Here is a 7,500-nt window from a genome sequence, read left to right on the forward strand (position 1 = left end):
TTTTTCTGCCAGTCTGCTGCCTGTCACTGCCAGAGGAGGTCAGGTGTGCCAGCCAGAGGAGGTCAGGTGTGCCAGCCAGAGGAGGTCAGGTGTGTCCTGAACAAGAGTTTCACTCTCCATACCTCAAACAACCACTGAGGTGATTATTTTGATGATGAGATTATGTTGTGATGTAACCACTTAAATGAGTTTTGTTGATTGCTAATTTATTTTGCTAAATCTGTTTTATTTCCCCAAGTGGAGGAGTTCAAGTACCTAGGAGTCTTGTTCACGAGTGAGGGAAGAGTGGATGGTGAGATCGACAGGCGGATCGGTGCGGCGTCTTCAGTAATGCGGACGCTGTACCGATCCGTTGTGGTGAAGAAGGAGCTGAGCCGGAAGGCAAAGCTCTCAATTTACCGGTCGATCTACGTTCCCATCCTCACCTATGGTCATGAGCTTTGGGTCATGACCGAAAGGATAAGATCACGGGTACAAGCGGCCCAAATGAGTTTGGGTCTCTCCCTTAGAGATAGGGTGAGAAGCTCTGCCATCCGGGAGGAACTCAAAGTAAAGCCGCTGCTCCTCCACATGGAGAGGAGCCAGATGAGGTGGTTCGGGCATCTGGTCAGGATGCCACCCGAACACCTCCCTTTAGGGCACGTCCAACCGGTAGGAGGCCACGGGGAAGACCCAGGACACGTTGGGAAGACTATGTCTCCCGGCTGGCCTGGGAACGCCTCGGGATCCCCCGGGAAGAGCTGGACGAAGTGGCTGGGGAGAGGGAAGTCTGGGCTTCCCTGCTTAGGCTGTTGCCCCCGCGACCCGACCTCGGATAAGCGGAAGAAGATGGATGGATGGATGTTTTATTTCATTCTTTACTTTGATATATTTAATGTTTGACCTTTCGATTGTGAATATTTGTATTTTCATATAATGGATTTACATTTAATTTTTAATATGCTTATTTTGATTAATTATATATAGGCCTATTTGATGATGAATGGGTTGTACTTGTATAGCGCTTTTCTACCTCAAAGCGCTTTGACACTACTTCCACATTCACACACACATTCACACACTGATGGAGGGAGCTGCCATGCAAGGCGCTAACCAGCACCCATCAGGAGCAAGGGTGAAGTGTCTTGCTCAGGACGGGACGAGGTTGGTACTAGGTGGGGATTGAACCATGGACCCTCGGATTGCACACGGCCACTCTTCCACTGCGCCACGCAATGCATGTGACTTTGAAATATATTTAGAATATAAATGTACTATATATAATATACAATACTAATATTGTCTCTATTACTGTTACAGATTGTGGGTGCTTTGTCTTCCTGTTGTTCACCTCTTGACACTTTTTGGGTTTTCAATAAATGTTTGTAAACTGTGTGCCTTGCCATCCTTGATTTAAAGTCTGGTTTGCAAAGGTTACATTACCTTCACCTGAGGCGAGGTGGGACAATAGGGAAGGCTATGCAGAACGAAACTGAACTGGCTAGAAAGTGAAGAAAAACAGAATGCTGGACGACAGCAAAGACTTACTGCGGAGCAGAGATGGAAAAAAAGCCAACACAATAGGAGAGCAAGACAAGAACTAAAACACTACACACAGGAAAACAACAAAAAAGTCTGTCACGACGTGATGTGACAGTATACTTTGAAACAGGAGCTAGTGATGTTTAGATATGGTTTATATTCATATCCAACAACTTTTTACTGTCAAGTTTCATTTTTTTTTCATTTCTGCTGCTGGTGTGCCTCTTCATTTTTTCAATGCAAAAAAAAGGTTGAAAAACACTACAATAGTGTGTAATGTAGCAGATTTGAGTTAAATTGGGACGGCTTGGCGCAGTGGGAGAGTGGCTGTGTGCAACCCGAGGGTCCCTGGTTCAATCCCCACCTAGTACCAACCTCGTCACGTCCGTTGTGTCCTGAGCAAGACACTTCACCCTTGCTCCTGATGGGTGCTGGTTGGCGCCTTGCATGGCAGCTCCCTTCATCAGTGTGTGAATGTGTGTGTGAATGTGGAAGTAGTGTCAAAGCGCTTTGAGTACCTTGAAGGTAGAAAAGCGCTATACAAGTACAACCCATTTATTTATTTAATGTATAAGAAAAATAGCAAGGACATTAATAAAGTGGACATACTGTAGACTTTGCAAACCATGTCTATTTATTTATGTAACATTTGACCCATTGCAGAATATCCTCCACCAGGGGTCTCCACAAACACAATTATGAGCATCATGTATTCATTCCTGAGCCATTCATGTATACATCACATTATTCCATTAAAACAAACAGCAGGTCCACCTGGAGACAATTTTAATGAAAGGACATTAAGTATTACAAAGTAAAGTTTTTTTAGCAATCTGCACAAAAAGCACGGAGTTCCCAGAAAGTACATTTTTACAATTACAAATATCACTATTATGTTTGTGTTAAAATATAAGATATTTAGCAAATGTATACTGGATATAAAGACCAAAATATTACTAATATTCTATTAGTGTCCTTCTTTACCTGCTTATTCATAGCTGAAGCATAAAAACACATTTTAATGTGACTATAAAATGAAAAGTATAGGTAGTAGAGTCTAATGTTTAACAGTCAAGGGTGTTCAGACATTTTAAAATAATTACAAAATGCACAATTACTCTATCACACTGCAGAAGTTGCTTTATTTTAGAGGTAGTTATGATTATTTGCAGATGGAAAAATCATGCAGCGGAAATAGTTCAATATTCTTTACAATGGCAGCAATGCAGCTTATATTCCTCCAGTCATAGATTTGTTTTTGAATGACAGTCAGTGGTAGCATTTTATGGATCAGAAAGAACACAAACTAACATAATAAATAAAAGATAATTCCAACTCTTTGGTGGCAAAGCAATTGGAAAATGTATTTATGTGAATTAATAAGTGTGGCTTGCATTACTTTTGTTTACAAAGGAGTATTATGGCCACACTTTAAGGAAAAACACATCGACCTGAAATATTGTGAAAATATTGTGGAATTGGGAGATAAAAGTTGTCATATTGCAATATATAAATATATATTTTTAAAATCATAATTAAGTAATTATATTATATCTAGTATAATTACAAGAATTATACTAGAAAAACAATATATCTTTACAAGAATTAAATCAAGAAATAAAGATTAAAGTTGCAGTTCAACTGGGGGGAGAAAAGTAATAATTTTATAAGGGTAATTTTGTAATTGGAAGAGTAAATACATCTGAACCCAGCCCACTATTTTATGATAATTAAGTTACAGTTAAGTAGCATTAAAATGAACTAGTTCCACAATAAAAATAACATTTTTTTTTATGAGAAACAGAAATGTTTATAAACAAAAATATCTAAAAATGGGGCGGCATAGCTCGGTTGGTAGAGTGGCCATGTCAGCAACTTGAGGGTTGCAGGTTTGATTCCCGCTTGTGCCAACCTAGTCACTGCCGTTGTGTCCTTGGGCAAGACACTTTACCCACCTGCTCCCAGTGCCACCCACACTGCTTTAAATGGAACTTAGATATTGGGTTTCACTATGTAAAGCGCTTTGAGTCACTAGAGAAAAGCGCTATATAAATATGATTCACTTCACTAAAAATAAGAATATTTTCACAAAAAGTAGTAATTTTATGACGGGGGTGGGGAGGGTTTATACATTTTAATGAATAAAGTTTTATTATTTTATGAGAAAAAAATTAAAAGTTTTATGAGAATAACAAACAGAGGGGTGGGGGCATCTGAATTTTATGAGAGTAAAATTGTAATGTGATGAATACAAATATCAGAATCTTACGTGAAAATTGAATAGTTTTACAAATATTTTCTAAACAAAAGTTATTATCTTATAGTTAATATGATTAAAGGATTTTACAATTAAAAAATGGCAAAAAACCCAACAACAAACAATATCTAAACATACAAATATATTCACCATTATTTGCAATATTATGATAGCAACATATTTTTGGGAGGGAGGAGTGGTGAGTTCAATTTTACAACTCAGGATTAAAGTTAAGATAGCGTTAAATAGTGGCAAAACAATTTTTTTTATGTAAAAACAATCATTTTAACAAGAGGAAATAGAGCTCGCAAAAAGCCGCTGCCTGACCAGGGCTCGGAAAATCTGCAGAGACTCCTCCCACATCCACCTAGCACTGTTATCACTGCATCATAATAATCCTTTCAATTCCCCCCAAAAATGGATTACCGGTAACTCGCTGGAATTAGGGCTGGGCCATATATCGAATATACTCCATATATCGAATATACTCCATATATCGCAGGTTTGTCTCTGTGCAAAATAGAAAATGTCTATATGGTGATATTGGAGTTAACATTCTCACACAGTTGCTTTTAGCTGCGGGCATTAAACTACATGCTCTTCTTGTCTCTCCTTCTCACAGAGGCATAAAACAAGCGCACCTTCTTACTGGTTGACATAGAGAAACATGTTCGCTTGACCGCTCTGTGTTAAAGCTTCACAACAAACAAAGAAACACCAGCTTTGTTTCGGTGCTAAAGACAGCTGCAATCCACCGCTTTCCACCAACAGCATTCTTCTTTGACGTCTCCATTATTAATTGAACAAATTGAAAAATATTCAGCAACACAGGTGTCCAAATTACTGTGTAATTATGTGATGAAAAGAGACGACTTTTAGCCGTAAGTGGAGCTGGGCTAATATGTCCCCTCTGACCAATAACGTTACAAACACACATCATCATAAGCGTCATCATTCCGCGACGTTTTCAACAAGAAACTGCGCAGGAAATTTAAAATTGTAATTTAGTAAACTAAAAAGGCCGTATTGTCATGTGTTGCAGTGTTAATATTTCATCATTGATATATAAACTATCAGACTACGTGGTCTGAAAAAATTAATTAAATGTTTTTATTGCACATTAGCACTTTATCAGTCCTGCCCTAATACTCCCTTAAAAGCAGGGGTCTGACACGCGGCCTGCGAGACGTTATTTTGCGGCCCCCACCTTAATATGAAAGTTTAATGTTAGCGCGGCCCGCAAGTTTCATACGAATAGCGCTTGACAGCGTTGTTATTTGGCTCCAAAATGGCTATTTCAACGTTCTGGGTTGCCTACCCCTGCAATAGTGGAAAAGCGGCAAATGAGTGAAAGCGACAGAGACGTTGCCATGGAGACGAGGGTTTTCTTACATGCCTGGCTGCAGTCACACCGCCACACCTGTCCGTCAGTAATAACAGTCCCCGATAACCTGGACCAAATCAAACCGTTATTTTATTATTTCATTTGCATTGCCTCACATTTCTTAATTCTCCTTTTGTTCATTTATATTTGGATTTCATTTGGCGTTGAAAATAAAAATAAAGACATTTAAAATTATTTTTTTAGTCAGAGGGGTGCGGTGAACATGCCAGCGTCTCAGAGAGAAGCAGAGGAGCCAACCTCCCAGCTGACTTTTTGACTTCAGGAGGAAGCTTAATCCACTGATGTCTCCGGTAAGATATATATCACAATTTTCCCATCCAAAAACATGTTGGTTGACGTAGAGGAACATATTCGCTTGACCGCTCTGTGTTAAAGCTTCACAACAAACAAACACCGGCTGTGTTTTGGTGCTAAAGACAGCTGCAATACACTGCTTTCCACCAACAGCATTCTTCTTTGACGTCTCCATTATTAATTGAACAAACTGCAAAAGATTCAGTAAGTAACGCAGATGTCCAAATTACTGTGTAATTATGTGATGAAAAGAGACGACTTTAGCCGTAAGTGGAGCTGGGCTGATATGTCCCCTCCAACCAATAACATTGCAAACACGTGTCATCATAAGCGTCATCATTCCGCTACATTTTCAACAAGAAACTTCGCAGGAAATTTAAAATTGTAATTTAGTAAACTAAAGCGGCCGTATTGGCATGTGTTGCAATGTTAATATTTCATCATTGATATATAAACTATCAGACTGTGTGGTCGCTAGTAGTGGCTTTCAGTAGGACTTTAAATGTTTTTACTGCCCTAATACTCCCTTAAAAGCAGGGGTCTCAGACACGCGGCCTGCGAGACGTTATTTTGCGGCCCCCACCTTAATATGAAAGTTTAATGTTAGCGCGGCCCGCAAGTTTCATACGAATAGTGCTTGACAGCGTTGTTATTTGGGTCCAAAATGGCTCTTTCAACGTTCTGGGTTGCCTACCTCTGCACTAGTGGAAAAGCGGCAAATGAGTGAAAGCGACAGAGACGTTGCCATGGAGACGAGGGTATTCTTACGTGCCTGGCTGCAGTCACACCGCGACACCTGTCCGTCAGTAATAACAGTCCCCGACAACCTGGACCAAATCAAACCGTTATTTTTTTATTATTTAATTTGCATTGCCTCACATTTCTTAATTCTCCTTTTGTTCATTTATATTTTGATTTTATTTGCTGTTGAAAATAAAAATAAAGACATTTAAAAAGATTTTTTTAGTCGGAGGGGTGCGGTGAACATGCCAGCGTCTCAGAGAGAAGCAGAGGAGCCAACCTCACAGCTGCCTTTTTGACTTCAGGAGGATGCATAATCCACTGATGTCTCCAGTAAGATATATATCACAATTTTCCCATCCAAAAGCTTGTTGGTTGACGTAGAGAAACATGTTCGCTTGAACACTCTGTGTTAAAGCTTCACAACAAAAAAACACCGGCTGTGTCTCGGTGCTAAAGACAGCTGCAAAACACCGCTTTCCACCAACAGTATTCTTCTTTGACGTCTCCATTATTAATTGAACAAATTCCAAAAGATTCAGCAACACAGATGTTCAAATTACTGTGTAATTATGCGATGAAAAGAGACGACTTTTAGCCGTGTGTGTTGCTGGAATAATATGTCCCCTCCAACCAATAACGTTACAAACACACATCATCATAAGAGTCATCATTCCGCTACGTTTTCAACGAGAAACTGCGCAGGAAATTTAAAGTTGTAATTTAGTAAACTAAAGCGTCCGTATTGGCATGTGTTGCAATGTTAATATTTCATCATTGATATATAAACTATCAGACTGTGTGGTCGCTAGTAGTGGCTTTCAGTAGGACTTTAAATTAAATGTTTTTACTGCCCTAATACTCCCTTAAAAACAGGGGTCTCAGACACGCGAGACGATATTTTGCGGCCCCTACCTTAATATGAAAGTTTAATGTTAGTGCGACCTGCAAGTTTTATACGAATAGCGCTTGACAGCGTTGTTATTTGGGTCCAAAATGGCTCTTTCAACGTTCTGGGTTGCCTACCCCTGCAATAGTGGAAAAGCGGCAAATGAGTGAAAGCGACAGAGACGTTGCCATGGAGACGAGGGTTTTCTTACATGCCTGGCTGCAGTTACACCGCGACACCTGTCCGTCAGTAATAACAGTCCCCGACAACCTGGACCAAATCAAACAGTTATTTTTTTAATTATTTAATTAGCATTGCCTCACATTTCTTAATTCTCCTTTTGTTCATTTATATTTTGATTTTATTTGCTGTTGAAAATAAAAATAAAGACAT

At 39.5% G+C, this 7,500-nt stretch overlaps 1 protein-coding gene across 1 annotated transcript in view; it reads right to left on the bottom strand.

Annotated features, from left to right (window-relative positions):
* Nucleotides 1-4,971: 4,971 nt before the first annotated feature.
* The window catches only part of LOC133540953 (excitatory amino acid transporter 1-like), an 8,989-nt gene continuing 6,460 nt past the window's right edge, over nt 4,972-7,500 (bottom strand). Inside the window, exon 4 of the mRNA XM_061884039.1 lies at nt 4,972-7,500. This exon is cut by the window's right edge and continues 1,549 nt beyond it. The gene's annotated coding sequence lies outside the window, so the exon portion shown is untranslated.

Source organism: Nerophis ophidion, linkage group LG22, assembly GCF_033978795.1.
Source record: "Nerophis ophidion isolate RoL-2023_Sa linkage group LG22, RoL_Noph_v1.0, whole genome shotgun sequence".
NCBI lineage: Eukaryota > Metazoa > Chordata > Actinopteri > Syngnathiformes > Syngnathidae > Nerophis > Nerophis ophidion.